Source organism: Sciurus carolinensis, chromosome 9, assembly GCF_902686445.1.
Source record: "Sciurus carolinensis chromosome 9, mSciCar1.2, whole genome shotgun sequence".
In the NCBI taxonomy this organism is placed as follows: Eukaryota; Metazoa; Chordata; class Mammalia; order Rodentia; family Sciuridae; genus Sciurus; species Sciurus carolinensis.
Genome location: NC_062221.1, coordinates 140,947,991 through 140,968,603, shown reverse-complemented (window position 1 = coordinate 140,968,603; position 20,613 = coordinate 140,947,991).

Genomic DNA, 20,613 nt, shown 5'->3' with positions numbered 1-20,613 from the left:
AGGGCCGCACCCTGGGCAGGGCTCTGGCGGCCCACCGGGGACCGCAGGCAGAGGGGCCGCAGCGAGGCCTGCCTTCTCCCTGGCAACTGTCTCGCCTGCTGGTCACCTAGGGAACGCAGGGCCGTCTTGGGCTGGGTTGCCTGTCGGTATCCCCTCCTGAGTTCCTTCTGGCCAGTCCCATGGAAGCTGCCCCACTGAGCGGTGATGGCTGTCCCCTAGAACTGCGGTCACTCTTCCACAGTGACCGGGATGGCTGACACGTCTGAAAACCCGTCATGTTCTTAGACACCCATGGAAAAGAGGCAAGGGGCCTTCCCTCTCCACACCCAGCAGTGACATGGGGACTGGAAAGCCACAGCAACGCTGCTCGGACAGGGCAGGCAGGGCCACGGGAGCCACGGCCGGACACCCTGCTCCACAGTCCTCAGCGGGCACCCCTGCACTCCCTCGGCCCCGCCGCCGCCCCCGCTCACCTTCCATCAGGACCAAGTGGTGTCTGCCCTGAGCTTTCGGCACCTTCCAGAGTCCAGGTCACGCTCCGCCAGGTCCAGGCGCCGGGGCCTCTTCCTTGAGATAGCCGCTGAGGCCCTTGCAGCCTCCCCCAGGTTAATAGAGCTATAGGTTTGTGGAAGGGCCACAAGACTCCCGGGACCAGACTCTCAACAGGGGCCCTCCGCCTGGTTCACACTGCCAGGGCCTCTCTGGCTGAGAGGACTCTTCACCATCTGGAAGCACCGTGCTGAGCCCTTTCCTCCAACACTGCTGGGAAATGGTGCCACTCAATGTCAGTTCCTGTCTCTGCCCTCCGCCTTGTGTGGCTTTTGCTCTCCCATGAAAGCTCACTGCTGAGTGAGGCTGCTGGCTGGAGCTAGTTCTCTACTGTGTTCCTGGCTCTGTCCCTCTTCCCAGGTCCTGCAGCTAGTTCTCCATCGTTCTCCTGGCTCCGTCCCTCTTCCCAGGTCCTGCAGCTAGTTCTCCATCGTTCTCCTGGCTCCGTCCCTCTTCCCGGGTCCTGCAGCTAGTTCTCCATTGTTCTCCTGGCTCCGTCCCTCTTCCCAGGTCCTAGAGCTAGTTCTCCATCATTCTCCTGGCTCTGTCCCTCTTCCAGGGTCCTAGAGCTAGTTCTCCATCATTCTCCTGGCTCCGTCCCTCTTCCCGGGTCCTGCAGCTAGTTCTCCATTGTTCTCCTGGCTCCGTCCCTCTTCCCAGGTCCTAGAGCTAGTTCTCCATTGTTCTCCTGGCTCTGTCCCTCTTCCCAGGTCCTAGAGCTAGTTCTCCTGGCTCTGTCCCTCTTCCCAGGTCCTGCAGCTAGTTCTCCATCATTCTCCTGGCTCCGTCCCTCTTCCCAGGTCCTGCAGCTAGTTCTCCATCATTCTCCTGGCTCTGTTCCTCTTCCCGGGTCCTGCAGCTAGTTCTCCATCGTCCTCCTGGCTCTGTTTCTCTTCCCGGGTCCTAGAGCTACTTCTTCATCGTTCTCCTGGCTCTGTTCCTCTTTCTGGGTCCTGGGTCTCTATCCCTGAGTCTGGTGGTCACACTGATGTGCTGGACAGGCGCGGAGGAGTGAGTAGGCCCAAGAAGGCTATAGTTAGGTCCTCACCGAGGCTTCCAGTGACTGTCTCAGTATGTGACCGAGGTCGTGGGGACCCTAACTCAGCTGTGCTTAAGCTCATGACAGTCTGCGGTGAGCATGCGTCCCCAGTGTGACCTGTGGCCTTCCTTGTCTGGCCTGCGTATAAGAAGGGCATATGGAAATGGCTTAGGGGGAAAATGGAACTGCCCAGGACCAGATGGTGCTGAGCTGGAGGCTCTGGATGATGTCCACCACCCCAACTTCACCTGCAGTTCCCTTCACTGTTTCCCAGGGCCTGAGCCTCTACCCAATGACTGGACACTACTGCTAAAATGTGGACTCAGCAGCAAGCGAAAGGAGAAGAAGGTGGGCACAGAGCCCGGGCAAGAACCCAGCCCCGACCCTAGTTAGGTACTTGTCCCTGGTACCACCTTCCTCCAGGAGTGTGGCCTTGTCCACCTTGGTCATTATGGAGGGAGACTGTCCAGGCCTTTCCAGGGGCTGGAGCGCCTTCTTCCTCCGCTGGCTGAGCACCCTTGTCAGCAGGGCCCCGTCTGCCCCCACGCCACACCCTCACGGCCATGTGGTGGCGCCTGTGTGTTTATTCCAAAGAGCCCAGGCTGTGGAGCTGGGCAGATGTGGCCACGCCTGACGGTCACTGGCAGTGTGTTTGTGAGCAGATCGCCAGCACCTCCGAGGCCTGCTTTCCCCGTTTGCCACCCTGTGCCTGAGGGGCCTGTGGGGATGCCCAGTTACGCAGTGGCCCGAGGCGCAGGCTCGGCTGGGTGAGCCGATGGCGGCTCTTGCTCTGCTCTCCGTCCCAGGAGCCTCTGCAGGCCTTACACACGCCTGGCTGGAGGCACCGCGGGCTCCACTTGTGCTTGGTGGCCTCCTTTATTTTTCTGAGGGTGAAGATTTAAGGCAGGAAGAGCCCCAGACCCTCAAGTCCCTGGCTTACTCATTCCTGAGCCTCCAATCACATTCCCAGAAGCCCCCAGGCAGCTGCAGGCGGGAGAGGCGCAGGCTCAGCTGGGGGAGCTGGCGGCCTCGGCCGCGCGGGGACGCAGGGCAGTCTCCGCGGATCCCGACTCTGCTCTGACGCGGCTTGCCGCATCGCTGCCTCAAGCAGAGCGGTACACACGTGGGCTTCAAGACGTCTGAGCGGCTTATTCTGGGACAAGGCATGTGCACCGAGGAGCTCTGAGGAGACAGCCAGCTCGCTAGAGCAGGCTTGACGCTTCCGAGGCGTCCCGGTGCCCGCTGGCCCTGCTGATCCCTGGTGCACAGTGCGAGGTTGGCGCTGACCGCAGAGGAAGACGGCACTTGGCTCAGCAGAGACACTCTCTTCTCACGGAAGTCCTGGCCACCAGCCCCTTCAGCAGATCCCCTGAAAGGAAGGCTGTTCTTACGCAGTGCCAGAGTCCTGCTCTGGAGACGCTCCTGGGCCCTGCGGTGACCTCGCTGGGTCACGTCTGGTCAGGAGGATGCGTGCCGGACGCTGCCTATAAGGCTGCATCTCAAAGGGCCGCTGGCCAGCCTGCTCTGCACACCACAGTTCCTCCTGCCGGCCCACGCTGGGTGCAGGCAGCTTCTACATGGAGCCCTGCGGTTATGGCGTGGCGACCGACAGGGCTCACCCGCGTCCTGCTGAGGGCCGACCCTGCTGACCACCTCCGCTGTGCTTACTGGGTGTCGGTCTCCTTCTGAGAAGGGATGCTTCCAGCTCCGCTTACTTTTGATCTTTTGATGGGTCGTCTGGTTTTCCTGCAGTCGTAAGGTCTCTTCCTGTGTCACAAACACAGGTCCCGCCAGACTCGTATGGAGCCTTGTGTCCCGCTCTGCACGCCGCCCACTTAATGTGTCCTTTTTCTTTTTCGTTTTTGTAATGCTGGGCACTGAACCCAGGCACTGACCCGACGGCTGGGCGAGCAGGCGCCTGGCTCCCTGCAAGGTCGATGTGCCCGTTTTCCTTTCCCGGTGTGCTTTCTGTGGGCCTGTCTGGAGTTGCAGGGGTGACTTTTAGGCTGTCGGTTTTCTGATGCCCTGAATCAGGGCTGTGTGCTGCGAGGCGGTCGAGGGGGTGCCCGCCGGGTACGCAGCTTGCTGAGGACTGTCACCCCAGGCTCAACTGCTTTGGCAGCTTGGCCGAGAGGGAAGTGGGGTGTCTCACTCCACCCTGGACCAAGATCGGCTTTCACACCCATACTGCTAATACTAGACCTTTCCTGAGTCATAAAACCAGTAAATCTCTGACTGTTCTTTCCAACATTTTTTGGTTACTATAGAATCCACTTGCGATTTTCTGTTTAAAACAAGAAAACTCAGCTAAGTTTCACTGGGGTTGTGCTGGGTCTACGAATCAGCTGGGAGACCTGACACTCTGTGAGTGTTCACTCCTACCGTGCACACACCTTCATTTACTTGGGTCTTCTTGATGTTTCTCAAAAGAATGCCGTGTGGCTTGCTGTGAAAGGTCTTGCACATCTTTCACTGACTTCTAAGTGTTGTCTGACTTTGGTGCTATTGATGGCGTTTCCTGTTACTGTTTATCTTCCAGCTGTTTGTCGTGGGTGACCATTGGGCCATCCTACGCTGTGTGCCGTGAGCTCCCTCAGTGCACGTCAGAGCTGGCGGCAGCCTCCCGGGTGCTGGGCACTCCGCACGCACAGGTTCCACTGCGGTCCTGTCTTCAAGTCTCATGCACTTTGCTTGCTCGTGCACTGAACCAGCACAGCTCTGCGTGGAGGGATGAGACCAGGTCCTGGTCTCGCTCTCAACCTCGAGTTGGAAATCCAGCTTTTCCCCTGTAAAGTGCAATGTTATTCATGAGTCCACAGGATCAAGAGTTTACTTCTGCTCCAGGTTCTGAGGGTTTTCAAAATCACGAGTGGGTATTGAATTTTGTCCCAAAGTTTAAGAATGTGTAGGTAATCTTATGAAGTTTTCCCCTTAACTTATTAAGATGATTCAATCATTTGTTGATTTTTTTAAATGACATTTCCAGAGCGAGCCTCACTTGGTCATGATGGATTATCTTTTTAAATATATTGCTATTGGGTTTGCTAACTTTTTTTTCCCTGTTTTCTCATGAGGGATATCGGTCTGTAGTTCTTTAGTTTGTAAGGGTTTGGCCTCATGAAATGGTTTGGGGTATGTCCCGTTTCCCCTCCTGTTTCTAAGGAAGGATTTGTGAAGGACGGTGTTCCTTGCTCCTTTGGTGTTGGGTAGAATTTGCCAGTGAAGCCATCGGAACCTGGACTTTATTTTTGGAAAGTGTCAACTGTGACTCCGACTTCAGATTCTCCAACTGTCCTTTCTTGGACTGGTTTTGGTAAGATATTTTGGTCTTGTGACTCGTTTTACCTGCTGACTTTGTTAACGGGAGGTTGTTCACAACTCTTCATGGCAGTTTTGCTGAGGGGAACTCACCCTTGATAAAGTCTGCTTTGGAAAGTGCACTCCAGTGCGACTCGGCACGGGCACGGAGCACTCCGGTGCGTCTTGGCACGGGCACGGAGCACTCCGGTGCGTCTTGGCACGGGCACGGAGCACTCCGGTGCGTCTTGGCACGGGCACGGAGCACTCCGGTGCGTCTCGGCACGGTCACGGAGCACTCGGTGCGTCTCGGCACGGGCACGGAGCACTCTGGTGCGTCTCGGCATGTTCACGGAGCACTCCGGTGCGTCTCGGCACGGGCACGGAGCACTCCGGTGCATCTCGGCATGGGCACAGAGCTGGGCAGCCACAGCTCCAGCCTGAGAACGTCCTTCCCACTCCTGAACCCGAGGCGCCGGCAGCCCCTCTCCCTCCTGGGTGCCCCTGGCAGGTGCTCACGGGTTCTCCCTCTGCATGGGCCTGTCCTGGACATTGCACGTGAATCACGCGACCTCCTACGACAGGCTGTCCCCACCTGGCGGGGTCCTGGCGGGCCATCCGTGCGCAGCGTCCGGCAGCACCCTGGTCCTGCTCACGCTGCTGCCTCTCACCACCGGTCATCACGAGCGCGTGGGCTGTGACCACTCTGGGCTGCCGTGAACACTGTGTCTACGAACATTCTTTACGCTCTGAGGTTCCGTCTGGACATGGGAGTACTGGATCGTGTGCTAAGTCCACCTCCAGCATTTTGAAGAACGCCCAGACTGTTTCAAAGTGGCGGCACCATCTTGCATTCCCATGGAAGTACCTGGGGCGCCGACCTCTCCACATCCTGGTGAACCCCTAATAACTCACGGCAGCCTAATGGGTGTGCGCTTGTCTCTCCCTGTTTTATATATATACATATTTTAGTTGTAGGTGGACATAATACCTTTATTTTATTTCTCTGTGGTGCTGAGAATTGAACCCAGGGCCTCACGGGTTCCAAGTGAGCACTCTACCACTGAACCATTGACCCCAGCTCCTCTCCCTGTGGTTTTGGCTGATGCCTAAATACACAGAGAAATATTTTCTGTTTATTGGTCATTTGTATATCTTCTTTCTCTGAGAACACTTTTAAATTGTTGGGTTGTAACAGTTCTTTATATATTCAGGATACCAGGCTATTATTAGATACATGATTTCTAAATATTTTATCTGCTTCTTTGAGTTGTGTTTTAACTATTTTGACAGTGTTCTTTGAAGAACAGAATTTTAATTCGTGATGAAGTCACGTGTATCTTTTTCTTTCACTGCTTGTGATTTGGTGTCATAATATCCTGTTTAATAATATCATCAAGAATATTTCCTAGTTTTCTTCATGATTTCGTCCTTGATTCCTGTGTTATTGAGATGTGTATTGCTTAATTTCCAAATATGCAGGGGTTTCCCAGATATATATTTGTTATTGATTTCTAATCAATTCTATTGTGGCCAAATAATACATTCTTCTCTCAGCCCTATAATCTTTATTGACATTATTTTATGGCTCAGCCTGTAGTTGATTTTGGAATATCTTCAGTGTGCACTTGAAAATAATGAGTGTTCTTGAATAAGTTGGTGCTGTGGTCGATGGTGGACGGTGTGGTGCTTTACACATCAGTTAGGCAGAGTGCAGTAACAGTTTTTCATGCATTACAGAGTCTTGCTAGTATTTCTTTCTGGGAGAAGAGAGTAAAATCTTCAGGGATGTGGTGAGCTCGTCCCCTCTCAGGGGATGTGTATCCAGACTTGGTATGTTTTGTGGTAAAATGATGCTTTCATCATTTTGAAATGTTCTTTTTCATTACTAATGACTTCCTGTGTTAAAACACATTTTGTTTCTTTTGAACATGGCTGACATTTCTTTACTAATGTTTTCATGACTCATCTAAAGACTTCCTATTTGTACCCTTGCAACTTCTCTTACAAACAACAGATAATTGACTTTTACTGTTGAAATTCAGTTTGCCTATTTCGTATTCTGTTTACAGAATTTAGGCTATTTTCATTTATTATAATTATTGATGAAATTAGGTTAAAACTTATTGCTTTGTTTTATTTTCTCTTTATTTATTTTTTCCTCATTTCCTACATTAATAAAAAACCTAATCCAGTATATGTTCATATTCCACTCTTCTCTACTGATGTCTAGCTTTACCTTTTTAGTGGTTGTTTTATGCAATTCACATACACACATGGATCAATCTACTTTGTTTGTTTCCTGTTTCATGGAAACTGAAAATACTATTTTTTTATTTGTAATCTTAAGATTTCACTTATTCTAACCAGTTGTCTGGGACAGTAGAGTGCATTCACACATCGTGAGGATCATACATGATGGCGTGTGGCCGCTCATCTTTCTGATTGCACATGTTGCAGGGTCACATGGGTCATGCAGTCGTACGTGCACAGGAGGAAATGATGTGTGTTTCACTTGACTGTCATTCCTTCCCCACACCCCTTCCCCTCCGTCACTCCCCTCTACGTGATGTAAAGTGACTCTGTTCTTCCCTATCCCTCCCTTATTGTGAATCAGCCTCTGCAAGTCAGAGAAAACATTCAGGCTTTGTTTTTTTGAGTTTGGTTTATTTCACTTAGCATGATATTCTCTAACTCCATCCAATTACCAGCAAATGCCAGAATTTCAACCTTCTCTGAAACTGAATAATATTTCTTCATATATCTGTATCTATAGATAGATAGATAGATAGATAGATAGATAGATAGATAGATATGTATCACATTTTCTTTATCCATTCATCTGTTGAAGGGCACCTAGGTTGCTTACATAGTTTAGCTATTGTGAATTGAGCTGCTATGAACATTGATGTGGCTGTGCCACTGTAGTATGTTTATTTTAAATCCTTTGGGTATAAACCTAGGAGTGGGATAACTGGATCAAATTCCAAGTTTTCTGAGGAATCTCCATAAAGCTTTCCATAGTGGTTGCACCAATTTGCAGTCCCACGAGCAATGTATGAGTGTACTTTTTCCCACATCCTTGTCAATACTTAATATTGCTTATATTTTTGATAATTTCCATTTTGATTAGAGTAAGATAAAATCTTACAGTAGTCGTGATTTGCATTTCTCTAATTGCTAGAGATGTTGGACATTTTTTCATATATTGTTGATTGATTGTATTTCTTCTTCTGTGAAGTGTCTGCTCAGTTCCTTAGCCCATTTATTGATTGGGTTATTTGTTTTTTTGGTGTTAAGTTTTTTGAGTTCTTTCTATATCCTAGAGATTAGTGCTCTATCTGAGGTGCATGGTGGTAAAGATTTTCTCCGGTTCTGTAGACTCTCTCTGCACATTATTGATTGTTTCTTTTGCTGAGAAGAAACTTTTTTAGTTTGAGTTCATCCCATTTATTGATTCTTGATTTAACTTCTTGTACTTTAGGGGTCTTGTTAAGGAAGTCAGGTCCTGAGCTGACATGATGAAGATTTGGGCCTACTTTTTCTACTATTAGGCACAGGGTCTCTGTTCTAGGGCCTGTCTTTGATTCACAATGAGTTGAGTTTCCTGCAGGGTGAGAGATAGGGGTTCAATTTCATTTTGTTACATATGGATTTCCATTTTTCCCAGCAGCATTGTTGAATAGGCTATCTTTTCTCCAATGAATGTTTTTGGCACCTTTGTCTAGTATGAGATACCTGTGTTTATGTGGGTTTGACTGTGTCTTCTATTCCATACCATTGGTCTATGTGTCTGTTTTGGTGCCAATACCATGCTGTTTTTGTTTCTATAGCTCTGTAGTATAGTTTAAGGTCTGGTATTGTGATGCCTCCTGCTTCACTCTTCTTGCTAAGAATTGCTTTGGCTATTCTGAGTCTCTTATTTTTCTAATTGAAGTTTGCGATAGCTTTTTATATTTCTATGAAGAATGTCATTGGGATTTTAATAGGAATTGCATTAAATCTGTATAATACTTTTGGTAGTATGGCCATTCGGACATTATTAATTCTGCCTATCCAGGAGCTTGGGAGGTCTTTCCATCTTCTAAGGTTGTCTTCAATTTCTTTCTTTAGTGTTCTGTAGTTTTCATTGTAGAGGTCTTTCACCACTTTTGTTAGATTGATTCCCAAATATTTCTTTTGATGTGATTGTGAATGGGGTAGTTTTCCTAATTTCTCTTGCAATAGGAATGTGTTTCATTTAGGGGTATTGATTTTATATTCTGCTATTTTGCTGAATTAATTTATTAGTTCTAGAAGTTTTTTGGTGAAATTTTTCGATCTTCCAAATACAGAATCATATCAGTGGCAAATAGTGGTAGTCTGAAACCTTCTTTACCTATTTGTAAACCTTTAATTTCTTTCTTCTGTCTGATGCTCTGGCTAGAGTTTCAAGGACAATGTTGAATAGAAGTGGTAAAAGAGGGCATCCCTGTCTTGTTCCAGTTTTTAGAGGTAATGCTTTCAGTTTTTCTCCATTTAGAACGATGTTGGCCTTGGGTTTAGCATATACGACTTTTATGATGTTGAGGTATGTTCCTGCTATCTCTAGTTTTACTGGTGTTTTGAACATGAGGTGCTGTATTTTGTCAAATGCTTTTGAGATAGCCATATGCTTCTTGTCTTTAAATCTATTGATGTGATGAATTACTTTTATTAATTTCCAAATGTTGAACCAACCCTACATCCCTTGGATGAAGTCCACTTGATTGTGGTGCATTATCTTTTTAATATGTTTTTGTACATTAGTTGCCAGAATTTTATTGAGAATTTTTGCATCTGTGTTCATCAGGGATATTGGTCTGAAGTTTTCTTTCCTAATGTGCCTTTGTCTGATTTTGGTATCAGGGAGATATTCGCCTCATAGAATGAGTTTGGAAGGGTTCCCTCCTTTTCTATTTCATGGAATAATTTGAGGAGTGTTGGTGTTAGTTCTTCTCTGAAGGTCTTGTAGAACTCAGCTCAGAATCCATCCAGTCCTGGGCTTTTCTTAATTGGTAGGCTTTTAATGGCGTTTTCTGTCTCATTACTTGAAACCGTTCTGTTTAAGTCATTATGACTCCTGATTCAGTTTAGGTCTCTAGAAATTTGTCAGTGTCTTCAATAGTTTTCTTTTATTGGAGTATAAATTTTCAAAATAGTTTCTAATTAGCTTCTGTATTTCTGTTGCATCCAGTATGACATTTCCTTTTTCATCATGTATTTTAGTAATTTGGGTTTTCTCTTTGTCAGTGAGGCTAGGGGTTTATCAATTTTATTGATTTTTTTCAAAGAACCAACTTTTTGTTTTGTCAATTTTTTCAATTGTTTCTTTCATTCAATTTCACTAATTTCAGCTCTGATTTTGATTATTTCCTGTCTTCTACTATTTTGGGTGTTGGTTTGTTCTTTTTTATAGGGATTTTAGATGTATTGTTAGGTCATTTATTTGTTGACTTTTTATTCTTTTAATAAATGATTCAATGCAATGAACTTTCCTCTTAGCACTGCCTTCATAGTGTCCCAAAGATTTTGGTATGTTGTATTAATATTCTCATTTATCTCTAAGTATTTTTTCATTTCATCCTTGATTTCTTCTACTACTCCATTCACCATTCAATAGTGTATTATTTACTCTCCATGTGTTAGAGTAGCTTCTATTTTTATTTTATCATTGATTTCTAATTTCAGTCCGTTACGATCTGATAGAATGCAGGGATTAGCTCCATTTTTTTTTTTTTATTTACTAAGAGTTGCTTTGTGGCATAAGATATGGTCTATTTTAGAGAAGGATCCATGTGCTGTCAAGAAAAAAGTGCGTTTGCTCATTGATGGATGAAATATTCTATATATGTCTGTTAAGTCTAAATTATTGATTGTATTATTTAGTTCTATACTTTCTTTATTTAGTTTTTGTTTGGAGGATCTGTCCAGTAGTGAGAGAGGTGTGTTCAAGTCACCCAGTATTATTGTGTTATGGTCTATTCAATTCTTAAAATTGAGAAGGGTTTGTTTGTTGTACATAGATGCCCCATTGTTTGGAGCACAAATGTTTACAATCGTTATGTCTTGCTGCTGTATAATTCCCTTCGGTAGAATGATGTGACCTTCTTTGTCCCTTCTGATTAACTTTGGTTTGAAGTTCACTTTGTCTGATATGAGGATGGAAACCCCTGCTTGTTTACACAGTTCATGTGAGTGATATGTTTTTTTCCCGTCCTTTCACCTTCAGTCTGTGCATGTCTTTGCCTAGGAGGTGAGTCTCTTGGAGACAGCTTGTTGTTGGGTCTTGTTTTTCAGTCCAATCTGCAAGTCTATGTCTTTTGATTGATGAATTTAGGCCATTAATATTTAAGTTTATTACTGAGATATGACTTGTATTCCCAGTCATTTTGGTTTATTTCTGGCTTTTTGTTTGATTTAGTTTCTCTTTTGACTATTCCTTTAGTGTGGTTCTTCCCTTTACTGGTTTTCACTTTTTTTTTTTTTTTTCACTTTGTTCTCATGGAATATTTTGTTGAGAATGTTCTGTAGTGCGGGCTTGCTAATTGTGAATTCTTTTAACTTTTGTTTATCATGGAAGGTTTTTATTTCATCTTCAAATCTGAAACTTAATTGAGCTGGATCTAAGATTCTTGGTTGGCATCCATTTTCTTTCGGAGTTTGAAATATGTCGTTCCATCACCTTCTGACTTTGAGGGTCTGGGTTGAGAAATCATTTGAGATCAGAATTGGTTTTCCCCTATAAGTAACTTGCCTTTTTTCTCTTGCAGACTTTAAGAATTTATCCTTATTCTATATTGTAGTCATTTTCATTATAATGCTCCTTGGTGTGGACCTGCTGTAGTTTTGTACATTTGGGGTCCTGTAAGCCTCCTGTATTTGATTTTCCATTTCATTCTTTAGGTTTGGGGAATTTTCTGATATTATGTCTAAATTGTTCTAATTGTTCTAATTGAAAAGATTGTGCAGTCCTTTGGTTTGTATCTCTGTGCCTTCTTCCATCCTGATAACTCTTAAGTTTAGTCTTTTCATGTTATCCCATATTTCTTGGAAGTTCTGTCAATGAATTCTTACCATCTTCTCTGCATGATTGACTTTATTTTCAATATTAAATATTTTTTCTGCATTGCCTTAGGGTCTGCCTTCCAAATGGTCTAGTCTGTAGGTGATGCTTTCCACTGAATTAATAATCTGATTTATTGATTCCTTCATTTTGAGGATTTCTGCTTGTGCTTTTTTTTTCAGAATCTCTTACTCTTTATTGAAGTGATCTTTCATTTCCTGTATTTTCTCTTGATTTCACTATTTATACCACCCTTTACTTCACAGATCAGACTAACTATGAACATTCCAAACTCCTTCTTGGACATTTCTTCCACTGTGCTGTCAGCGGCTTCTCTTATTGGGGCATCCTGTGTGTTTATGGCATTTTGTTCCCTTGTTTTCTCATGTTGCTTGTGTAGTGTGTGGATCTGAGGCAACACAGCTTCCACCCTGTGGACCTGTATTGTCCCTGAAGATTTCCAGTATCCCCCCTTTAAGAGGGAGACCAATATCAACAACGCCCAGTGCAGACAATATACAGGCTCAAATCTAACGGCTCCCAGCACAGTTTCCCTGCCCTCTCACTATGGACAGCAACGATGAGTTCAATCACTGTCCACAAAAAACAGAACGTTTGCCAAATGGATTCACGATCTCAAATAGTGGGCAAAGAAAGAGCAGAAACAGTGCAGGACATGGTGCTCATGAGGGAGAAAGAGAGAAGCCAGAAGCAAAAATCCATAGGAAGAGTGGAGAGGAGCCAAGATAGATTAGCTGTAGGTGGAGAAGAGGTGGGAAGGGAACCAGGAAGAGAGACAAGAGATGAAGAAGACGTATAAAGAGGGGGAGAAAGTAGGACTACACGGCAGGACGGAAACAACATGCACACCACTGTCCTCAACAGACTGCTGCACAAAAACACCCGGCTCCAAATATGGTGGAGAGATACCAGAGAAGGAAAAAATAAAAATAAAATAAATCTTGGTGGAAGATTGAACAGCTGTCCCTGCCAGCGCCCGGGAGCCCCCCGCCCTGTCTCCGACTTCCCACAAGACCGCCTGGCCAGACAGGCCCGCAGACCCCATCGCTGTCTTGCCCTCTGGGTCTCAGATGCCCTGGTTCAGCCACGTTGCAGCCCCAAGATCTCGAGGGCTCTGGACTTGGGGAGGGCCCACCAGGGAGGAGCAGCCCTGAGAGACGCGGCCACCAGAAGGGGCAACTGCACTCCCAGGAGGCAGACCCGGGGCAGCCAAGCCCACGGCACCCGACACTGAACCTCCAGGTCCTGGCCGGTGTCCCCAGACAGGGGTGGCCGCGCCCCAAGATGGCAGGGGCAGCAAGCCCACCGGCACCCCAAGCAAACCCCAGGCTCTGGGTGGCGTCTGAAAATGGACGTAGCCGCCTGCTACCAAACTGGATCTCCCTGGCAGCGGACTGGGCAGGGCGGAAGTGGCAGAGGCAGGAGTCGGTGGCAGCAGGCGGGGGGACTGCAGCAGCAGAGGTGGCGGCGGCTGTGGCTGCCGCAGCGGCGCCAGAGAGGAGGCCTCCAGGCGGCCTGCGGGGAGCCCAGCGGCTTTGGCGGCAGTGGTGGCCGTGTAGAGGTCAGTTGTGCGTCCGAGGCTCTGGGCAGCAGTAGCACCCAGAGGAAAGACCTCTGGCACCTGCAGCAGTGTGTCCGGGGCAGCTGGGCCTCAGAGAGAGCCTGGCGATGGCAGCGGTGCCCAGGGAGGAGACGCGGGCGTCACGGCAGTGGCCGGGGCAGCTGTGCCCGCGCCTCAGGGGAGGCCTCCAGGGGTGGGGGCCTGCAGTGGTGGCTGGCAGCTGGGCCCCCAGAGAGAGCCCGGACCACTGTCCTGTGAAACCAGCTCATTCCACTTAGCCCGGACGATCCTGGCAAGAACGCCTGCGTCCGCCTGGAACCCAGCTGGTGCTGGGGAATGGAGACGCGGGAGGAGGTCCGGGACGTGGACGTGGACGTGGACATGTGCCGTCGCCGCCTGCGGCTCTTCCTTCCCTCCTTGGACGCCACCCCAGGGCGCCCTTTGGTCCTCACAACTGGAGGGGGCCCTGTGTGTCTGTGGGCGGAGGCCAGAGGCCCTACAAGACACCACAGGATCCAAGGACGACCCACAAAAGACAGACCGGTTCAGGGCACCAGCGGCTGCAGGGAGCGCGCGGCCCTCCCGAGTCTGCGACTCCATCGCTTCCACTCAGCCTTGAAGCGGCCTTACACTTCCCGCGGTGACGTCCAGTGGCTGCGGAGCTCCACGGTGTCTCCGCGCTCTCCTGAACATCTCCACTTCGCCGTCCCTTCAATGGATGACTTTGCTGGCTACAGACTGGTAGGCCAAGTCTTCTCCCCCTCAGCATTTTAAACTTCTGCTCCTCTGTCTTCCATCTCTTCTTCTTTCCAGTGAGAATCAGCCATTACTTAAAAAATCATTGTTCCAAGCAATGCGTGTTTCCTGTCTGATGACGGCTTCCAAGGTCCTCTCTTTACAGTCAGCCTTCGGCAGTCTGATTGTGTTAGCTCAGCTCCAGCTTTCTTTGTATTTATCTTTTTTCAGATTCATTCATGCCTTGGATGTATGGGTCAATAAATTTTCACCAGATTGCAATACTTTTGGCCATTGATTCTTGGACTGTGGTTTCTTCCATTTCCTCACTGTCTCTTTTCTTATTCTTGGACTCCAAATGCTTATATTTCAGATCACGCGATATACTCTCATGTTCTGTTTGTATTTTAAGTCTTTTCTCTCATATCCAGCTTGAATAGTTTCATTGACCTTTCTTCAAGTTCACTGATCCCCGTCTTCTGCATTATATAATTTAAGCCCATTCATTTTTTCCCTTACGTAATCTATTTTTCAGACCCTTTCTTTTCTTTTCAGCATTTCCATTCATCTTTCAAAATGCCCCATTTGTTTACCCGTATTTGAGATACTTTTTTTAGCCTTTTCTTATTCCGTGACTGAATCATCTGATGATCTGCTAAGGGTGGTGATTCCTCTTACCTGTGAGCCACATCCCGCTTACTGAGTGCTGTATACGTCAGTCAGCGTGGCTGGCGCCTGTGTGTAGTCATGACAAAGACGAGTCGCTGTTGGTTCTGGCTGCTCTCCAGACTGCGACCCCTTTCCTCCAAGTAGAAAGGTGAGGAACCAGTCGCGCAGCTTTCTCCTGCTGTCTGAGACAGAAGCTGCAGCTCGGCGGGTTGACTGCTGTCAGCTCAGCCTCACACTCCGGAGACCGTCCTTCTGATCTTGCCAGCTGGGCTGGTTGCGGTGTCCACGCAGGCAGGACTGGAATCCATTCACGAGAAACCGTGGGTATAGGGGTTTTTCCCTGTTTGGACACCCTCCTCCAAACTCAGTGGGGCAGGAGGAGAGCCAGCGCGGTAGAGGACTCCCTCCGAGCCTTCGTGGCTTTCTAAAACACACCTTTATTTTATTTGTTTGCTTGTTTGTTTATGGTGCTGCGGATCAAACCCAGGGCCTCCTGTGCTAGGCAAGCGCTCACCACTGAGCCACCGCCCAACCCCCTTTGGGGCTCTTCTGATCCAGCGGTCCCACCAAGCGCAGCTGGCAGCCTCCGTCCCCACAGAACTCTCCTATGCACTGCGGTCAGCCCTGTCCAGGCCTCCGGGGAAGAGGGCCGCTGTCTCCCAGCTAAGCTGCTTCCCTCTGGAGCTCAGCTCTCGGGCCCTCTGTCTTCTCCTCTTCTTAGAGAAAGCACTCTTTCTGCCTCTCGTGGGTGTTTCCTGTTCCCACAGGAGCTTGGTCTTCCTCATCTTGATCTGAGGCAGAGCCTCTTGCGGGGCACTTTGCTGGTTTCTTCCCTCCAGCAGCGTGTCACGGACACCTTTCCCTGTGAACACAAAGTTCTGTCTTAAAACTCAGCCTTCAACAACTCTACTTGTAAGAAAAAAAGACAAAAGGTTTTCATTATATGCAACTTGGTAAAGTACTAAAAAATACAAAAATAAATAAAAAGTCGGGCGCAGTGGCGCACACCTGTAATATCAGTGGCTCTGGAGGCTGAGGCAGGAGGATCGTGAGTTCAAAGCCAGTATCAGCAAAAGCCAGGTGATAAGCAACTCCATGACACCCTGTTTCTAAATAAAATACAAAATAGGGATGAGGATGTGGCCCAGTGGTCAGGTGCTCCTGAGTTCAACCCTCAGTTCCCCCTAAAAATAAATAAAAACAAGTACTCAATTGTTAACTTCTCTAGCCTTCCTTTTTTATTCAGGAATGCTCTATATAGAAGAAGCCCAACTCTTTTTTTCCTTTCTGTCCCAGGGATTGAACCCAGGGGTGCTTAACCACCACGCAAGATCCCCAGCCCTTTTTATTTTTATTTTGAGTCAGGGTCTCACCAACTTGCTCAAAGCCTCACTAAATTGCTGAGGCTGGCCTTGAACTTACAATCCTCCTGCCTTAGCCTCCTGAGTCACTGGGGTTAAAGGCTATACCATCCCTCCTGGCTCCAACTCTTAATCTACAGCTCTGTGACTTTTACACAACTCACATGAAGACATACAACATTTCCATCAGGATCCTTCCCAGTGCTCTCTCACAGGGTAGCCATTATTTTGATTTCTAGCACCATGGTTGGGCTTTTCCTCTTCCTGGATTTCATATCACTGGAAGCCTTCAGTATGTTCTCTACTATGTCTGGTTTCTTCTGCTCAAATGTGTGTGAGATTCAGCCACACAGTCATGCGTTGGTTGCCTATTCTTTTTATGGCTGTGTAGTATTCCACTGTAGAATTATACCACAATTTATTTATGCATGACCAAGCTGGCAGACAAGCAAGTTGCTGTGTTAGGCTTGTCAGGAAAAGCCACCGTGAACACCTGTTTTCCTGACTCTACTCAGGTGGAGCGGTTGTATCGACTTTCCAGTAGTGAGCGAGGGTCCCGGCCAGCACAGCCTCCCGTGTGCCAGGATCGGTCTCTGGTTTCTGCCCTTCCTGGGGTGTGCGGGAGAGCCCCCCAGAGTTCTTTTTTTTTTTGACATAATACGTTTATTTACTTGTTTTTACGTGGTGCTGGGCATCGAACCCAGTGCCTCACACGTGCCAGGCGAGCACTCCACCAGGAGCCACAGCCCGCGCAGCCCTCGCCCGTGCGGTCCCGTGCTTTCCCGCGCGTCGTCGCGTGCTTCGTGAGTCCACCCTGACTTGTCCAGACTCCCACCGACGGGTCTCCTCCGTCCTTACCCGAGCGCGCGCTTTAGAACACGCTTTCCCCGCACAGCCGGAGCTCAGGCCTGTAAGCCCACACGCCACTTCTGGCACTGGCCCGGGGACCCTGGACAATGTGGTGCGAAGCCCGAGGACCGCATGGCAGGCAGAGCCCCTGGCAGCCCGCCCAGCAGGACCCTCCTTGTCCCCACAGCCACCTGAGAGGCGGTCAGGAGACTCCCAGCTGCCAGGGCCACATGGTTACTGCTCGGCAGCTCCTCTTTCCTGACATGCCCCTTCCTGGATTCCACTTTCCTTTGACAACAGCGTGGACACGTTGGACTGTCCTGTTTTCCTCTCTTTGCTGCCTCTTAAACAAGGCCTGTCACTTCCACAAAGCAGACTGTGGCAACAGAGGCCACTGAAGGCCGAGGACAGCAGAAGGCACTGCGGGGCACAGGGCCCCAGGCCTTGCTGTCGCGTCCCCCGCGCTGCCCAGCTTGTGCTGCTGAGGTGGGAGTCAGAAGCTCCCTGGTGGGTTTCCTCTCCTCTGTTCAAATCAGGAAGGTCTTCACTTGGACCTGGGTGGGCGAGGCCCATTATAGCTTCGAGAGAGGCTTCCGGCTGGAGGCAAGGGCATCTGGTTATGTAAGAGGAGAAGCTCAAACTTGGCCCCACAGAACGGTGTCTTGCAAGGGTGGCTTCTCATAGTAGTTTATTAGTTTTCTGAAGGAGTACTTTTTTAGGATCAGGAGAGGTACAAAAAATAAGGAGTTGGCAAATACTTTTATGAAGCTAGTATAAGCCTGATACCAAAACCAGACAAAGACTTATCAAGGAAAGAAAACTAGAGACCAAAACCCTGAGGAACATAGATGCAAAAATCCTAAATAAAGTATTAGCGGTCTGCATTAAAAAACAGAGAAGATAATACACTACGATTGAGTGTGTCTACTGCCAGGATGCAATGTTGGTTCAACATATGCAAATCAATAAATGTGTTTCATCACTTAAAATCAAGAACAAAAATCACACGATCATCTCAATAGATGTAGGAAAGATCTTTGTTAAAATCGAGCAGCCATTCATGTTACAAATGCTGGAGAAGCTAGAGATCGAAACCTATTCAACATCATAAGGCCGCTTATGACAAACCAAAGCCACATCATTCTAAATTCAGGAACAAGAGAAGGCCATCCGCTCTCACCAGTCCTGTGCCGTATACTCCTTGAAACAAGAGCCAGAGCAATCAGACAAGATAAGGAAATCAAAGGGACACAAATAAGAAAAGAAGTGGACCTACCTCTGCAACGAGGAGCCTGCATCTAGAAGGCTCTCCAGAAGACCCCAGAGCTGAGAGATGAATGTGGCAAGGTAGCAGGCTACAAGACCCACACCCCAAGTCCATAGCTCTCTGTACTCCAACAATGATTCAGCTGAGGAAGGGAAACCATGGCATCCACAATAACCTAGAAAAAATACGTGGGGATTAATATAACCAAGGAGATATGACGAAAATGATAGAACACCGAAGAAAGAAATCGAAAGAACTTAGAGGTGAAGAGGCATTCCATGTTCTTGGATAGGCAGAATATTATCACACTACCAAAAGTATTATGCAGATTCAATGCCAGCCCCATCAAAATACCAATGATATTCTTCATAGAATTAGGGAAAAAAAACCCAATTCTTAAATTCATTTGGAAAAATAAGAGATCCAGAATAGACAAAGCAACCCTAAGCAAGAAAGTGGAGCAGAAGGCGTCACTGTACCTGATCTGAAATCATACTACAGAGCTGGACTAACAGAAACAGCATAGTATTGGCACCAAAACAGATATGACAATGAATGGAATAGAAGACACAGAGGCAAACCCATAAACCTACAGCCATCCAGTATTGGACAAAGGTTTCAAAAACATATCTTGGAGAAAGAACAGTCTTTTAAACTAATGGTGCCATGAAAACTGGATAGCTATATGTAGAAAAATGAAATTAGACCCCTTTCTTTCACTCTGCACAAAACTCAAACCAAAGTGGATTGAAGACTTAGGAATTAGACCAGAAACACTGCATCACATAGGTGCTGACCCAGGGTTCCTTAAGAAGACTCCCAAAGAACAAGAAATAAAACCATCAATAAGTGGGATGCTGGGCCCATCAACTAAGAGGCTCCTGCATAGCTGAGGACATGATTAAGAGCATGAAGAGAGAGTCTCCCAAATGGGAGTTTAATTGGGTATTAATATTCAGATACACAAAGAACTCAGAAAACAAAACAAAACAAAACAAAACAAAACACAAATAACCCAATCAATAAATGGGCAAAAGAACTAAACAAATTTCTCAATAGAAGAAACACAAAAGACCAACAAATACATGAGAAAATGTTCAATATCTCTAGTAATCAGGAAACTGCAAATCAAAACTACATTAAGATTCCATTTCACTCTAGTCGAATTGGCAATGATCAAAAATACGAAAAATAAGTGCTGGTGAGGTTGTGGGAAGAAAGGAACACTTGTGTTGATGGACCGCAGACTAGTACAGTTTAGAGATTCCTCACAAGACCAGGGATGGGACCACCATATGACCCAGCTATCCCACTCCTCGGTATTTATCCAAAAGATCTGAAATTGGCATATGCTAGAGCAACACAGCCCATCAGTGCTTACACATAATGCAGAGTAGCTGAGTCATGGAATCAACCAGATGCCCATTGATAGATGAATGAATCAAGAAATTGTGGTGTATATATATATATATATATATATACAGTGGAGTTCTTCTCCTCGCCACTAAAAAGAATGAAATTACTGCCTTTGCCAGCAAATGAATGGAAATGGAAACATCACGTTAAGTGAAATTCACCAAACTTGGAAACTCAAAGGTTGAATTTTTTTCTCTCATGCAGAAGTCAGAGAGAAATGAAGGGAAGAAGAGGGAAGGATAAGATGACATAAGAACCAAACGTAAGTCACAGGCAAAAAGTAGAGAGAGGAGACCGGGAGGAGGAGGGAGGCCGGTGGGAGAAGGGACTGAAACTGATTTCCCTGCGCCTGGGTTTTAGGAGACAACCCAACTGCTGCACACGGCCATGAAGGTCTAACGCAAATACAGGCTGGGGACACCATGGAGCCGCCCTCCTGCTGACCCACCTCCAAGGTCCACTGCCTGGCCTGGTCCTTTGGCTAAACTAGAGTCCATTTATTCCTCGCCATCATTTTTATTTACGAAACTTTTGAACTGGAGAGCAGAACAGTCCAAGGACATTGCTTACCCTCCCAGCTGACCACTGCTTCCTCTCCAAGCTTGCTTTCATGCCTTCCTGACGATGGCAGTGCAGAGGAATCACAGGCTCCGTGACAATGAGCACAGCATGCTTCAGCCATGCTCTCCAGGTGGCAGGGCCGAGGTGCACTGCAGACAGATAACACCTGCCCAGGCCAGCGCTGCCCTGCTGCTGCCCAGGCCA